The sequence below is a fragment of the Lathyrus oleraceus genome, chromosome 4 (assembly GCF_024323335.1).
Source record: "Lathyrus oleraceus cultivar Zhongwan6 chromosome 4, CAAS_Psat_ZW6_1.0, whole genome shotgun sequence".
Lineage (NCBI taxonomy): Eukaryota > Viridiplantae > Streptophyta > Magnoliopsida > Fabales > Fabaceae > Lathyrus > Lathyrus oleraceus.
In genome coordinates, this window is record NC_066582.1 from 154,164,145 (window position 1) to 154,182,161 (window position 18,017).

Genomic DNA, 18,017 nt, shown 5'->3' on the forward strand with positions numbered 1-18,017 from the left:
AGAGGTTAAAATCAATAGAGCGAAAGTTTGAGGTTTTAACTGGACAGTGTAAATTGGACATTAATTCTAGATCAGGGCGAGAGCAATTTTTAGAGTTAATTAAATTCTAATCTTTTCCAAAAAGTATTTTTAAAGATTGAATGTGAGGACGAGAGTTAAGCATTCGAATTTAATTATATAACCTAAATCAACAGAGCGAGAGTTTGAGATAAGGGTGTTTAAACGGTTAGTGTTTTCTTAAAAAGAGTTTCTACGGACTTTATTGCTTTCAAAAAAATGGTTTTTGACTTAATTATAAGTGACAGCTACGTTAACATAAAATCATGGTTTATTCAGCAGAGCGAGAGTTTGAGATAGAACTTTTAATCAATAAAGTCAACTGAAATGATTTATTTTAAAACCAAGAAACCAACAAAGAATTGATTCCCTAATTACGACGAACTACATACCGATATCCGTTTATTTGATATTTAATTTAGATTCTATTTTTAGTTTTAGCTTTTCCCCAAACAATCAAACATTAACCACCTTAGCTTTACGAAGTAACCTTAGAAAACGGTATATCGATTCATAAGTCCCTGTGGGATCGATATCTTTTAAAACTACGCGATAGAACTGTGCACTTGCAGTTTGTACCTCAAATTCGACTCATAAAGTCGCGATCAAGTTTTTGGCGCCGTTGCCGGGGACTTTTGTTTAATCGATATCGTAACTCTCCTGTTACGCTGTAGAGACTAAGGTTTCTTTTTCTTTTCTTTCTATCGTCGATTTGTATGCCACATACTCGCTCACAAGGCGAGCCGTTCTACTTACGAATCAACGATATCGAACTATATCTCCGAGTCTTACGACGAATTCGGGAATATCGTGCTGCAAACAATCTCCCTCCTGTCGAACTTCCTGATTTCAAAAACATTTTTCCTTCGATACCCGAGATGGCAGAACCAGCTCGTGCTCTTCGAGATTACGCCGCTCCATCACAAGATGAGCCGCATTCAAGTATTGCTCCTACCTCAATCGAAGCAAATAACTTCGAACTTAAACCTTCGTTGTTGCAGGCAGTGCAACAGAACCAATTCTCTGGAAATCCTACCGAGGATCCAAACCTTCATTTATCCGTATTTGTCCAATATGCTGATATTGTTAAAGCTAATGGTGTCACTTCAGAGGCAATTCGACTTCGTCTTTTTCCTTTCTCATTAAGAGATAGCGCTAGAAGATGGCTTCAGTCTCTCCCTTCCAACTCTGTCACCACATGGAACGAGTTGAAGAAAGTTTTTCTTGCCCGATATTTTCCGCCAAGCAAAACAGCTATGTTAAGAGCCCAGATAAATGGATTTAAACATAAAGATAACGAGTCTCTTTTCGAAGCATGGGAAAGATACAAAGACATGATGAGACTTTGTCCACACCATGGTTTAGAAGACTGGTTAGTAATTCACACATTCTATAATGGTCTCTTATACAACACAAGGTTAACAATAGACGCCGCTGCAGGTGGTGCACTAATGAACAAACCTTATGTTGATGCTTACCAGCTTATCGAAAGCATGGCCCAAAACCACTACCAGTGGGGAACCGAACGAACAATGGTGGAAAAACCTCAAACGAAAATCGGCATGTACGAGATAAGTAACCTTGATCATGTTAATGCAAAAGTGGATGCTCTGGTCCAGAAAATTGAAATTTTAAATGTATCACCTCCAACCGTCGTGGTTGCTATAACTCAGAATTGCGAAGTCTGCGGAATCCAAGGTCACACTCCTACGGATTGTCAACTCTTAACAGGAATCCAAGCAGAACAAGTAAACTATGCTCAAGGAAGCCCCTACTCGCATACCTATAACTCAAATTGGAAGAACCATCCAAACTTTTCATATAAGAGTAATAATGCTTTGTACGCACCTGGACAGTCTCCAAATCAAGCCCCAGCTATACCTCCGGGATATCAGAAACCGAACCCATCTACACATAACAATAACGCCCCTAGGAAATCCAACTTGGAAATCATGATGGAAAACTTTATAGCTTCTCAACAGCAAACCAATAAAGATTTCTTAAACCAGAATGTACACACTGGCGAACAAATTAAACAACTAGCAAGTAAAGTAGATGCCCTGGCTACTCATAACAAAATGCTGGAAACGCAAATATCACAAGTAGCTCAACAACAAGCGCCTACCGCTGCCCCAACTGGTACATTTCCTGGACAGCCCCAACCTAACCCGAGAAACCACGCTCATGCAATCGTACTAAGAAGTGGAACGGAAGTGGAAGGACCGTCTGATCCAAGGATAGGAAACCAAAACCCTAAAAAGTCAACTGAGGAAGAAAATAGACCTAAGGAAAAGGAAGAGAGTAATAAGGAAACCATAGAAAAGAAGGAACCTTATGTACCTCCACCACCTTACAAACCACCTGTCCCTTACCCTCAAAGGCTTATTAAAACCAAAGATGCGGGCCAATTTAAAAAATTTGTTGACCTCCTTAAACAATTAAACGTTACAATCCCGTTTACAAAAGCTATTACGCAGATGCCCTCATACGCCAAGTTCTTAAAAGAAATTCTTTCTAATAAAAGGAAACTTGAAGATAGCGAAACCGTTACACTCCCTGCCGAATGTAGCGCTATAATCCAGAACATGCCTCCTAAACTCAAGGATCCGGGTAGTTTCTCTATACCCTGTCACATAGGAAAATTTGTCATCGACAAAGCCTTATGCGATTTAGGAGCCGGAATTAGTGTTATGCCTTTATCCATATGCAAGAGACTGGAAATGGGAGAATTAAGACCAACCAAAATGTCTGTGCAACTAGCAGATCGCTCTGTTAGATACCCTGTAGGAATTCTTGAAAACGTTCCCGTACGCATAGGTCAATTCTACATCCCAACTGATTTTACAATTATGGACATTATAGAAGATGACATTACACCCATTATACTGGGAAGACCGTTCTTAGCAACTGCCGGTGCAATCATAGACGTAAAACGAGGACGACTCACCTTCGAAGTAGGCGAAGAGAAAATTGAGTTCATTCTTTCCCAATTTTTGAAAGCACCTGCAATAGAAGATACATGTTACTTCATGGATATCATCGATGAATGCATAAAAGAAACAGAGTTGGGAGAAGACAAATCATCCAACTATCCTGTAGAAGACAAACTCAACCAATGTTTGGCAATAACACCGGACCCTACGCAGTGTCTTAAGAAACCAACCCTAGATCTGAAAACACTTCCCAAAAATCTGAGATATGAATTCCTAGACTTAGAACTTGAACGACCTGTGATAGTTAATGCAGACCTAGGAAGACTCGAAACAGAAAAACTCCTACATATCTTAAGAAAGTATCTGTCCGCACTAGGTTACAACATCACTGATCTTAAAGGAATAAGTCCTTCTATTTGTATGCACCGCATCATGCTAGAAGAAGACTGCAAAACTTCTAGAGAACACCAGAGGAGACTAAATCCGATCCTGAGTGAGGTAGTGAAGAAGGAAATAACCAAGTTATTAGAGGCAGGTATTATATATCCTATATCTGATAGCAAATGGGTTAGTCCTGTACACGTAGTACCAAAGAAAGGAGGCATAACCGTTATTGAAAACGAAAAAGGGGAAACTATAACCAAACGAATCGAATCGGGATGGAGAATGTGCATTGACTATAGGAAACTAAACAAAGCGACCCGAAAAGATCATTTCCCTTTACCATTCATTGACCAGATGCTAGAGCGATTGGCAAAACATTCACATTTCTGTTATCTAGACGGTTATTCAGGCTTCTTTCAAATACCAATTCATCCTGATGACCAAGAAAAGACAACATTCACGTGCCCTTTTGGTACCTTCGCTTATAGACGAATGTCGTTTGGCTTGTGTAATGCTCCTGCAACCTTTCAAAGATGCATGATGGTAATTTTCGCCGATTTTCTCGAAAACATCATGGAAGTATTTATGGATGACTTTTCCGTATGCGGACAAAGTTTTGAAGAATGCCTTGAGAACCTAGAAAGAGTTCTTGAGCGATGTGTAAAAGTAAACTTAGTACTTAACTGGGAGAAATGTCACTTTATGGTACAAGAAGGAATTGTTTTAGGACACATTATATCAAATAGAGGAATTGAAGTAGACAAAACAAAAATAGAGGTAATCGAAAACCTTCAACCCCCAAGAACCGTGAGAGAAGTACGAAGCTTCTTAGGACACGCCGGTTTTTACCGACGATTCATCAAAGACTTCTCTAAAATAACTAAACCTTTAACCGGACTATTGATGAAAGATGCTGAATTCATATTCGACAATAACTGTTTAGAAGCATTTCAAACGCTTAAGCAAGCATTGATCTCCGCACCCATAATGTAGACACCCGACTGGAATGAACCATTCGAAATAATGTGCGACGCCAGCGATTACGCTATAGGTACTGTTTTAGGACAACGAAAGGATAAAAAGCTTCACGTTATATATTACGCAAGTAGAACTCTAGATGAAGCACAGATGAATTACGCCACAACCGAGAAAGAACTTCTAGTAGTCGTGTTTGCGCTAGATAAATTTCGTTCTTACTTGGTCGGGGCCAAAATAATAGTTTACACTGACCACGCTGCTATCAAATACCTCCTAACAAAAAAGGATGGTAAACCTAAACTCCTAAGATGGATCCTGTTACTACAAGAGTTCGATTTGGAAATCAAAGACAAGAAAGGAACTGAAAACGTAGTAGCAGACCACCTCTCTAGACTTGAGAACCTTGAACCGGAAAGAACATCAATTAATGATGATTTCTCGTACGATAAACTTATAGATACTTTGGAAGAGAATAACTCTGACAAGCAAGTAGAAACCACCTTAGCTATATCTGTTACACCATGGTACGCTGATCTCGTCAACTATTTAGCTGCCGGAATAGTTCCACCTACTTTATCCTACCAGCGGAAGAAACGATTCTTCTATGACATAAAACACTATTACTGGGATGATCCCTTACTTTTCAAAAGAGGCCCCGATGGTATTTTCCGTCGATGCATACCCGAAGAAGAGGTAGAAAATATAATCCAACACTGCCACTGCGCTCCTTATGGTGGACACGCGAGTACATCCAAGACCTGCTTTAAAATCCTACAATCCAACTTTTATTGGCCAAATATATGGAAGGACGTACATGTGGCTATTAAGGAATGTGACAGATGTCAACGCACAGGAAACATATCTAGACGTGACGAGATGCCACAAAAAGGTATTTTGGAAGTAGAGATTTTCGACGTGTGGGGAATAGACTTCATGGGACCTTTTCCATCCTCTTTCGGTAACAAATACATACTCGTGGCGGTAGACTACGTTTCAAAATGGATCGAAGTTATAGCTTCTCCAACAAATGACACCCGAGTAGTAATTAGACTCTTTAAGAATATAATATTTCCGAGATTTGGCATCCCAAGAATAGTAGTCAGTGATGGTGGATCACATTTCATATCCAAGGTACTCGAAAAACTACTGTTTAAGTATGGCGTAAGGCATAGAGTAGCGACACCTTACCACCCTCAGACCAGTGGGCAAGTGGAAGTGTCCAACAGAGATATTAAACAAATATTAGAAAAAACAGTCGCCACTTCAAGGAAAGATTGGTCATTAAAATTACCAGAAGCTTTATGGGCGTATCGAACTGCTTATAAAACCCCCATAGGGACGACCCCATTTAAGCTCATTTATGGAAAATCCTGCCACCTCCCGGTAGAATTAGAACATAAAGCCTATTGGGCTATTAGAAATCTGAATTTAAACTATAAGGCCGCCGGCGAAAAGAGAATCCTTGACATAAACGAATTAGAGGAACTCAGAAGAGACGCATATGAAAATGCCAGAATCTACAAAGAAAGAACAAAACAATGGCATGACAATCGTATATCAAGGAAAATCTTCAAGCAAGACGATGCAGTCCTTTTATTTAACTCTAGGCTAAAGTTATTTCCGGGAAAACTACGATCCAGATGGTCAGGTCCTTTTCATATCACTAACGTCTTTCCCAATGGAGCAGTAGAAATTAAAGGCAAATCCACAGAACCGTTCACCGTAAACGGGCAACGTCTAAAACACTATCACTGTGCGGAAACCAGTGAAGATTCGCAAATCCTACATTTAGACGAAATGCCTCCAGTATTTATAAATTATATTTGATAGTTTCTTTGTCGAGCTTGCGACATTTAAACAAAGCGCTTAGTGGGAGACAACCCACAAATTTTAATTTATTTATTTATTTTATTTCTATTAAAATTTTGTTTAGTATTCATTCTTGATTTATTTTAATTTTTCTAAACTTTTCTCTTCTTCTTTCGGCATTTGGCCAAATCCTGACAAAAACTCATGTTTTCTTTTCTCTAGCTAACACTAACCAGATGGGACAAATTGACCGTATGGGTATCAAATTCAGAGGAATGGCTCACAAACTAAAATTTGAAGAACTAGCCACGAGAGAGATGCTACCTAGCCTATATGCTGATGACTGGGATATGACCGCCCTTGGACTAAGAGAAAGTGTCCTGTTTTTGCTGAATCAGATAGGGTGGGAAACATCTCCTATCCTACGACATTTCGTCACCTACCGGAGACTAACACTAGAATTCCTTAGCTCATTAACCTATCTACCCAGCCATGGAAAAGGAATTAGCAGAGGTTTTATCCAGTTCAGAATGTTCAACATGGAGTACCAATTTAATATTAGAGACTTTACCAACCTTTTGGGTTTCCCTACCTCCCTTGATACATTCACAGTGAGCCAGGAAGAACTTTTTGAATATAGAGAACTCGAACACTTTTGGGGTAGCTTGACTGGAAATGACGATCCCGAGGAACATGAGTTTCTCTCTGGAAACATACATAACCCGACCTTCCGCTACTTCCATAGGATCCTGACCCACACCTTATTTGGACAGAAGCCATACAGTACTTCAGTTTCACGTGATGAACTCTTCATCATATTCTGTGCTTCCCAGAACCGTCCAGTAAATGGTGCCACCTTTATGCTAGCAAATTTAGACCACCTTATCCAAGATGAGCGAGCACCTATTAGAGTAGGCGGTTTGATAACCATGATTGGTAATGCACTCGGATTACGTCAGCCTATGCTTGACTCAAGCCCCTTCTGTGGCATTACTATTATGAGTATACCCTTCCTCTTCAATGCCATGTTTATAGCAAACCAAGGGTCTGACGAGTTCGAGCTTATAATTAATAACCAAGTTTTTTGTTTATTTACCTTGCCCGATCCTAGGACTAGTGTTCATAACCGCAGTAACTGGCTCTACAATCTGAACGCAACACCCTCTCCTGCTAGATCCACTGAATCCATCCAGGACTATGAAATTTGTGATGACCAAATCCCTTATGCTGAATCTGACCCTCAGACACCATCTGGCTATTATGATATTGACCCTCCTCCTCAGCCTGTTCAGACCGAAGAATCAGCAATATCCGACCTCCGACATCATATGCCCGGAACTGATTATAACACCGCCATTGAAGCTTTGATGTCAGAACAAGACGCCCTCAGAGAAGAGTTTACTGAAATGAGACACGAAGTTCTAGGATACATGAGCAGTATGACAAATCAGTTTCACGAGTTGCTATACCGTGTTAACTCTTTTGCTCCTCCGGCCAGAGATCGTGCAGATGGATAGAAATCATTTTCTTAGTTATTTAGTTTTAAGTTAGATTATTCATTAATGTTATTTGAATTCATGTTCGCATTTGTTTCCCTTTCGCATTTTTTTGTTTTTCTTTCCAATATTACATTATGATCATTTTATTGAAGCTATTTATTTAATTTTATTATGCAATAGCTATTATGTTCTCTACTGTTGCTACCTATGACTTATTGAATTATATATGCACTATTATACAAAGTAGAATAGCATGCAGGAGAAATTAAATTGCAGAATAAATCAATCAGTAGCAAAACAAACAAAAATAAAATAAAATATAATAACTTACCAAGTCACTCTGAAGGACGCTAGCTGAAACCATGCCAAACAGACAGTGTGACGAGCGTCACACATTCTGTCACGGACGTCACGCTAAGTACTTGTGACGCCCGTCATGCACCTGTAACGAGCGTAACGCCCTTCAGACTAGGTGAACGTTAAGGAGCCGTTGGAGACGAACGTTACACCCCTTCAACTTTTTACCTTCCCCATTTATTCACATTTACCCACAATTATTCACTTTTCAACCACCTATTTTTCCAACTTCCAAAGTTTTTCCTATAAATACCCACCAAACCTTCCTTCATTCACCACAAACCACTTTCTTCTATCAAATACATTTCTTTTCTTTCCAATTTACCTCTTTCAGTTCATTCATCAGTATGGCGGGTAACCAGAATTTCGGAAATATCATCTTCCGAACCGAAGATGAAAATTATCAAAGGGAGCAATACGAGCGTTTCCAACAGAGAGGCGTCGTCTCCACCAGGTATCCTGATTTTACTTGTTTACAACAATTAGGATTACTCCAAGGTATCGAATGGATGCTCCGTCAAGCCGACTTAACCTTTCTATGCACGCATAATCAACCCACTTACCCCTCTCTAACCTTAGAATTCTTAAGTTCATACGCATACACCACTCCCGCCGGTGAAGACGAATTCTTAACCGGTACCGCAACCTTCCGTATGTTCAACACCGAGTACTCCTTAACCCAAAACCAGTTGAGTACCATGCTACAATTCTCTACAGAAGGCCAAGTCTACCCCAGAATCCCTCCCGACCTAAACTGGAACACAGTCGCCGTTTTCACCCTTTTCAAGAAAATATCCGGTCTAGATGCCTACAACTGGGAAGAGCTCCTTCTTTCCCACATACATAACCCAACCATCCGATATTTTATCCGCATCTTACAGAACACAGTTTTTGGTAGACCAAACAACAGCAAGGTCAACGCAAAGGAACTTTTCTTCCTCGAATGCATCTTCGAAACGAATGTTAAGGTAAACGCCGCCTCTTTTTTCTATTTCATCATATCCGCACCTTATGTGCTAGAGGCCGTCAACCTTTTGTAATTGGCGGATTAATCACCACCATAGCACTAGGATTAAACTTAGGGGACCAACTCCAAACCTTAGAATCTCTACCTCCCCTATTTATGGACATCAGCTACTGTCGATCCAGCCGCCTGATTAAGAACAGAGTAGGCGGAGGATATTATCTTATGGTGAACAACCAGGCAATCCCAAGCGTTGTTCTACCCAACATCGCTCTGACCGATGTCACAAACCCCAACCGCCACCTCTATGATCTAAATGCTCCCGAAGCCACCGAGCCTTCACAAGCAAACCCGCCCGCAGACGAGTTTGAAGACATGGAACAAGGTGATCCTACTCCTGCACAACAATCTGTCCCGCTCAACCACTCCGATGCTGCAGCTGGCCCATCCTCACGTCGTCGACGACGAAGGTCTGCAACCAACGACGACATCATGGATGCAATTGATGGTATGCAAGCACAGAATCTCGAAATGATGCAAATGATGCGCCAAATGCAAGAACAACAGGAAGCGAGGAATACCATTACTGATCAGCGGTTCGCTGATTTGCTTAGCCGGTTTGACAACTTAGAGGTACATCAACGATCACCAGGTCCAAGAACCAGAGGCGGAAGGCAGCCTTAGTTGTCATTTCTTTTCCCTTTCCCTATTGTAGTTCATTTCCTTAAAACATTGGGGACAATGTTTATTTTAAGTATGGGGGGAGAAAACCTGTTCTTTCTATTTCCTTTTTTTACAAGTATGTATCTTTCTTTTCATTGTTATTTCCCTTATAAAATATATATATATATATATATATATATATATATATATATATATATATATATATATATATATTATTATTATTATTATTATAATTTAGATTTATTTTAAGTTAAGTCCCGAGTGTGAAGAAAAATTCCTATTATCTACTCCCTCAATTTTCATGAGCCACAACAAAAATTCAACACCCAATAAGTATAAAGGTTGCTCATTTTATCGAACTTGAGACGAATTAAGACGAAAACTATTACCGCCAAACACTCTAAACAAACCGCAACATGTTAGATCAGAATAAGTATCTATTATACCAATCCCGTGAACTTTTAGTTCTATAGTAACCCCGAGTAGTTTATACAAGAAGTCAGCACCATCCTAATAGCAAACTACGTGGAGAGCCGATGAATATAAGTGAATGATTCCCAAAGTAACATAAATATATATATATATATATATATATATATATCAGGAAATGCACTAAGTAAGTTAGGTGATCCTTACCAGATCATTTAATCTAAAGGTTGCAGATCATACAAAAGCATAATATGAAAGATCCATTATGAGTTGGTTCAGCAGGTATCTGGTGCTGAACTTGGTAGGGCAGACTACGGTCCGATCCCCCGCAATTTGCAATGGACTGAATAACGAAGTTATCCGACTTATGTACCAGAACTTCAAGCTAAAAAGGGAATCAGAATCACTAACCGGTTACTCCACTATGTGCGCGAAAGGATAAAGGGCTTAATGTGATCTCGCTAGAATGAAAACGGGTGAAATAAGAGTAAAGGAACTAGGATAGCTATAATGGCATTACTTGAAATGGTTTGCATAAGGCGAGGTTATCTGAGGTTGTGACGGTGGTTGTTGATGTCAAGATTAAACTCAAGTTACTTCTAAACAAGGTTTACATGCAACCTAGTACGAATTGATGTGTGTTTTGAAATTTCATCTGGCTAAATTTTTTAAAACAAGTTCTATACTGAATTTTGCTTGAGGACAAGCAAAGATCTAAGTATGGGGGAGTTTGATAACATGAAATTATATCATATTTTAGGACTTAATTCAATTAAATTATATTATTATTTATTTCAATTTACTTCATTTTATTAGATATTACGCGGTATTTTCTTTCTATTTGTCTCAGGTGTCTTATTTGAAGCACAAGTAAAAAAGGAAGAAAAGGAGGTGCAAAAAAGGAATGAAAAGAAACAAATAGCAAAAGCCAAGCCCAGCCCAAAGAAGACACAGGCGTCGTGCCTGTGACGACCGCCACAGATGCTGTAACGAGCGTCACGCATGGCATACACTTATGTGACGAGCGTCACACATGGTGTGACGGACGTCACACCATCTCCCTACATTTCTGCCTTCAGAAACGTTGCGTCCTATATACACGTTGAATCCTATTTCCACGCCTATGCCTCCGTTACGTGAAGACCCCTCGACGCGGACTGCTTTGAAAACCGTTACGGAAAGCATCAATATAAATAGCAACTTTGCAAACCCTACAGAGGTTCCACGCTTTTTCCAGATTTCGGCAGTTTCCAATTTTCTTTTCTTCAGCAGTTTAAGCATACCTTTTACATACTACTTTTGCAATTTTTATTGTTTTCTCTTGCAACTCCGTTTTCCTCTCTAGCACTTAATTAATTTTCACATAATAGTTTCTACACCGGAAACTATTGTGTACCTTTTCACCGGATCTAACCTTACGTTAGAATCTAGTTTTTTTATTCCTTCGTTTTAATTTGTTGTTTAATTGAAGAACTCAAGAACAAATCCTACCGACTTGTGGTGGAGTGTTCAAGACTACTGTTTAAATTATTCAGGTTCTTTAATTATTGTTTAATGTTTTGTTTTATTATTTATTTATATTATTTGCTTGAGATGAGTCTGTTTATGCATGATAATTATTTAAGTTCGTTTAGCATGTCTGGCTAATTCGCTTAGATATCGGTATGTAAAGTAAGCGGAATAAGGAATCAAAACTAAGTCGGTTTAATTAAATTTAAAATTAAAATCACTCTTTTTACGGTCTCAGTTTACAGGTTTAATAACAAAGTTTTTATACGAGAGTAAAGGACATAAAGAGGTTAAAATCAATAGAGCGAAAGTTTGAGGTTTTAACTGGACAGTGTAAATTGGACATTAATTCTAGATCAGGGCGAGAGCAATTTTTAGAGTTAATTAAATTCTAATCTTTTCCAAAAAGTATTTTTAAAGATTGAATGTGAGGACGAGAGTTAAGCATTCGAATTTAATTATATAACCTAAATCAACAGAGCGAGAGTTTGAGATAAGGGTGTTTAAACGGTTAGTGTTTTCTTAAAAAGAGTTTCTACGGACTTTATTGCTTTCAAAAAAATGGTTTTTGACTTAATTATAAGTGACAACTACGTTAACATAAAATCATGGTTTATTCAACAGAGCGAGAGTTTGAGATAGAACTTTTAATCAATAAAGTCAACTGAAATGATTTATTTTAAAACCAAGAAACCAACAAAGAATTGATTCCCTAATTACGACGAACTACATACTGATATCCGTTTATTTGATATTTAATTTAGATTCTATTTTTAGTTTTAGCTTTTCCCCAAACAATCAAACATTAACCACCTTAGCTTTACGAAGTAACCTTAGAAAACGGTATATCGATTCATAAGTCCCTGTGGGATCGATATCTTTTAAAACTACGCGATAGAACTGTGCACTTGCAGTTTGTACCTCAAATTCGACTCATAAAGTCGCGATCAGTGATCTCTCCCAATGCAAACCCAATGAATGATGGGTGAGGAGGATGCTAGGTTATGATCCCAATGCTAATGCATATGGTGAGATAGCATGAGGGATCTTAGGGTCAAAATTGGGGTCTTACACATGATATTAAGGATTGAAGATCGAATATGTACCTGGTTCATGCGTCGATGGGATGGAGGTGGAGCTTTTGAATCTGAAAGAAGAAATCGTCGTTCACGGTCGCGTTGAGATTCCGGGACGACGCTCCTCTAATGAAAACAGGTGTGAAATCTTCCTTGTTTCAGTCTTTGCTTCACTTCTTCCTTCTTCTATTACATGTGGTAGTTGCAAGCTGATTGAAATAATATTCTGTTAGGTGATTATGATATGCAATAATGAATGATATTCTGCTGATCATGAAGACGATGATGATGCAAAATGGGAATACTCTAATGCAGAATGAAGGAAGTTTGCAGAAAAAAATCGAGAGCCTAGGTTGAAGAAGGTGAGCAATATTTATAGCCTCCTATATCTCCTCATTCTGTTATAAATTCAACTTAAATCTAATTCAAATGCACATGAAGTGCACCTCAAACTCATAACTTAGTTAGAAGCGGAATGTAAATCAGTCAGTGTTGTTAAGATTCCCTGTGTGTTCATTCAGGTTAGTTACCATGGAGATGTTGTGTTAAATTTCTATCAAGGTGATGTTAAGATATTGAGTTATTGGTTAACTGTTAGGTAGTTGAAAATTTTGGTTACAATTGTTTGCTAAATTCAAATGAAATTCACAAAAGATTGAAATGAAGATTGCAAATGAAATTGAGAATTTTGTTCTGTTAGCATTAACGGTTAATAACTCTTACTAATTCTATTACAAGTTAAGCCTTGCCGTTGCAAAAAAATTCAAGTCATTTAGAAGCCATATGTTAATTTTTAAGTTGGTTTCAAAAGTGAATTTAATGTTAATTTGTTTTGTACACTTCTGCAAAGTTTATTTGATGTTAAAAAAAGTGTATTTTTGTTGGATTCTGCAGGGTTATTTAGCAGTGTGGAAAGCTTATGTGGGATTCCCTTTTTTCTGTCAAATTCCATGCAGGGTGGTCTGTCAAGAGGGTTGTTTGTAGGATGCTTGTGTAGGAAGCTTCACTTGTGCAACTGACTTAGTTACTCTACAGCAGGGCAATGCGAAATTGGGCAAGGTGGCAATGCAACCAGGTCTGTCATGGAATTGGCCATGAATATGATTCTAGCTTGAAGTTTGTTTGGTTCAGAATCAAGCCTTGGAAGTGTGTTTGCTTGTGATGGACCTTATCTTGGTTGGAAACTAGATGATATATATATGATTGAAAAATCTTGATATGATTGTAATGGAAATTGTAGGTAATCTTAACTTTATGTATTGGGGTTATGTCATGTGGGAATGTAGTTAGGTATTGGAATTTGATTGTAAAGTGGATGTTATAAATAAGTGCTTTATTGAATGGATGTGCAAAACTGACTTATTTGAAACTTGGATGTACATTGGATGAAATGGTAAGTTCTAATATAAATGGATTGAAAATTGCACATGTAATGGAATGGAAAACACATGTAATATACTTGTTTTGGAAATGTGTATGGAAAGGTATGTTTAATCTTGAATGGTAATCATGATGAAACTATGACAATGGATTTGAATAGAATGGTTCGAATGTAAAGATTTGAATGGAGAAGGCTAATCACAATCATGCAAATTGTATGGACCAAAGGACTTGAAAATTACCTAGAGAGGATGGTTGACTTTGGTCAACTTAGTTGACAAAAAAGTTAAAAAGTTAACCCAAGTTAATTGTGGGTCATGAACTAGGGTTTTCTTTGCTTGGTGTAGATGAAACAATGCTTTTATGTGACTTGGTCAAATTATAAGCCATATGAATGAATCTTGGTTTAATGGAATATAATGCACATATGAACCACTAATGAATAACTAAGAATGTCTTGAGAATCACAATGACCAAAGACATATCAGACCAATGACAAATGCATAATAACCAAGGTACTACCATACGGAGGGAACAAAGACCTTGAATCAAGTCCAAAGATCTTGAAAACACCATAAGGATGGAGGTGTAGGTTTAGATGACAAGATGTATGATAAAACGGGTCAAGAACCTCTTCCCCAATGGGCTAGGGTTTTAGTCAACCTCATGATAAAAAATCAACCTCAAATAGAACATAAATTCAAGCATCTTGAATTAGGGTTTCATGAGGTACACCCCCCAGATCAAGGTCTTCAAACCAATCATGAAGCTCCACAATCAAACTTCCAACACATGGACATAATTAGGGTTTAGATGAGGCATACTTATAGATCTATGCCTTTGAAACAAGCAAAGTGTTTCACATACAAATCTTCAATATATGAGTCATCCATTAGGATTTTGATAGAGAGGACAATGCCCAAAGAACACCCACGAGGTCTCATAACCATATCATCAAGAAACTAGGGTTTCAATGACCTGAGGAGATGAAGTCTTCTTGAATCCACATCTCCAAGATCAAACAAATTAGGGTTTCATATCCCCTATGCTTTGATGAATAGTCAGTCTATACTTTTGAAGTTTGATCCATACACAAACCCTAACTTTACAAGCCAAGAGTTATGAATCTGTAATGATTAACTACCAAGTATTAATGAATGAATGATGCACATGAATGAAACATGAGTGTGTGAAGATGATTCTCAAGTCAAGGGTTGAGTGAAAAGATGAAAAAAGGATGGAAAATTTTGGGGTATAACACCTTGAGGTTGCACCATTCAACTAGGGTTGCTTACTGTAGATACTAATCCTAGATATAGATTAATAAGGGATACAACCGCCATTGAGGTGTAGGCCTGCCATCATTGCAATTGTCATGGCATAAGGTTGTTCTATACCGTCAAGGGGTAACAAAAAATTCAAAGGAAAATGAGGCCTTTGGTCTCCTAAGTTCAGTGTGACCTTTAGGGTGGTTGGAACACTAGACATTTGCGGCGGCGACGCCGCCACTTCTGGTGATATAGTCGAGGTCGACATTGGGCTTATCACAATAAGATTTTCACCAAAATTAGTCAAAGTTCCTACATGACCAACCGTCAATCCGACTGGTTGTTCTTATGAGTTTGAAGTATTGTTCTAGGGAATGGGAAGGTTTGTAGATGATGGACGTGACATTTCAGGAAGAGTCTTTCCACTCCTCATACACATACACACTCGACAACTGAATCCATTTCATGAAGAACAAAAAGTCAACAAAAAGAACACAACACCTTTTTGCCAAAAAAAAATCTACACAAAAGGGTCCCACCAGCGTGCCAATTTGTTTACAAGTGTTTTTAGTAAACAATCACGAGTTTAGTTCACTTAAGAGATTAACTCGAAAAATCTCAAAGATAATTTGTGTAAAGAAGAGGTACAATGAAAAACGTGTGTGTGTGTGATTTGGGTTTAAAACGTTTGAATCATAATCAACTGGATACAAACAATAAACTTTGGATAAAGATAATAAACAACAAACAACATAAATAAAGTAAATGACATTTAACGTAAATACTTTGAATACAAAAGGTTTGTAAAAGGTTTAAAGAATGGACATAGACTCACATTTTTCATAAACTATTTCGCTCTACAACTTAGGTACTTTAGTTCTATAGAGAATCAATGAGAATTTTACGACCTTCATTTCAAGGCTTGAGTCTGCTTTATATACCAGTCCTAAATAACTGCCAACAAGGTCGTTTGTCACACGTTCGACGCGTGTCATACTACATGGGTTTTTATCCTCTAAAATGCTTCCATGCGCCTTCAGTGTTTAAACTGCTGACTACCCCACTATCAATCTGGTAACTGCCTTGAAAACCTCCTAACTGCCTCCCGTCGAGAGCTCATAACTCACTTCCAAAGAGTTGTCCAGACATCCTCTTAAATGACTCTTATACTAAAATATAATAAGTCCTCAACATCTAATAAACATATCGATTTCGACACCAATATCTATCAGTCGGGATGTTGATTTGGTGTAACCCTTGTGTACATGTTTGGAAGAGAGAGTGATCCTAACCTTGTGGACATGTTCTCGAGATTCTTCCAAACCATGCTTATTATACTAGTCGAGACCTCTCGGCCAATCTAGGCAGCGTGTCAAAGACCAAGTGTTTTTATACTTAGTTATTTTTTGCATGGTTGCTATCATCTTTTGCCGAATCCTTTAGCTATAATTTTAGGCTAACAACTGCCCAGGTCCTTCTAGTACCCCGAACCATCAGTTGTAAAAGAAAATCTAGAATGCTCCAGTACACAATAGGATAAGGAACTTCATGTGGAGGTTGGGAAAAATATCCTTCCTACCAAAATAAACCTACAAAAGAAATGAGTCAAGTTAGACAGTTTATGTACAATGTGTAACTCCTTTCCTGAATCAGTTCAACACCTTTTTATGCATTGTGAGCTTGCTATACTTGTATTCTTTTCCCCTCTTATGGGCATTCATATCCTAAATGATTTGGGTTTGAATAACTGGATGTTGTATATGTTAAATTAGAAAGACCTTTTTGGAGTCTAATTGTTTTGTACTAATCTCTGGAAAATTTGGAACGCAAGAAATTATTGTTTGTCCAAGAACAAACCTTTTGAGCCTTATGTTGTGGCAGACGGAGCTCTTGACTCGGTCATGGAATTTAACAAAAATAACCTGGAGCTGAGGTCCAAGAAGTAGATGGTGCATATGAATGGTATGAACCCTCACGACCATGGTTTGAATGTAATTCAGGTAGATGCTAGCTGCTTTTAGAAGAGATTTATGCATATGAGATGCATTATCAAGAACCAAGATAATGAAGTTCTGACTGCCTCTTGTAACAAGAACTTCATCACTGTGGAACCGAGTATTGCGGAACTTCTTGCCATACAACGAGGATTACAAATATCAAATGATCTTAAGTTAGAGAAACTGTTGGTTCAGTCAGACGCGATGTTTGTTGTAGACTGTGTTAATGCTGTTGAATTCTCAACAACTTTAGAAAATATAATGGTTAATTATAGATTTTTATTGGATAACTTTAAGGAAGCCTCTGTTACGTTCTTGAGTAGGAATTCTAATGGAGATGTTCACAACATAATTGACATAGAAAACATATTGGTTCTAAAATTTGAATGAGTTTTATCACGGCTATTATCTATTCTGCATGTTTGCTACTGTTCATTTTATTTCTCAATGAAATTTCATATTTCTTAAAAAAAAAACAAAAAACAAAATGATTTCAAAGTTAGAATTAATAAAACCTACTCCTACCCATGTATAAGGGATGATAATGAAAAAAAGGTAGACAAATGATAAGAGACAATACGACTCAAATTAGTGATGTAGCATACACATGGATGTACATCTAAGTTTATGCATGACACTTATCTTGCCAAATGGCTAATAAAATGATTAACCAAATATACATTAAATTGAATT

The 18,017-nt window shown here is 37.9% G+C and overlaps 1 non-coding gene across 1 annotated transcript; it reads right to left on the minus strand.

Moving 5' to 3' along the window:
* Positions 1-1,313: 1,313 nt before the first annotated feature.
* LOC127076976 (small nucleolar RNA R71) lies at positions 1,314-1,420 on the minus strand. The gene has a single exon (XR_007786978.1). It is a non-coding gene; the product is annotated as a small nucleolar RNA R71 (small nucleolar RNA).
* Positions 1,421-18,017: the final 16,597 nt, after the last annotated feature.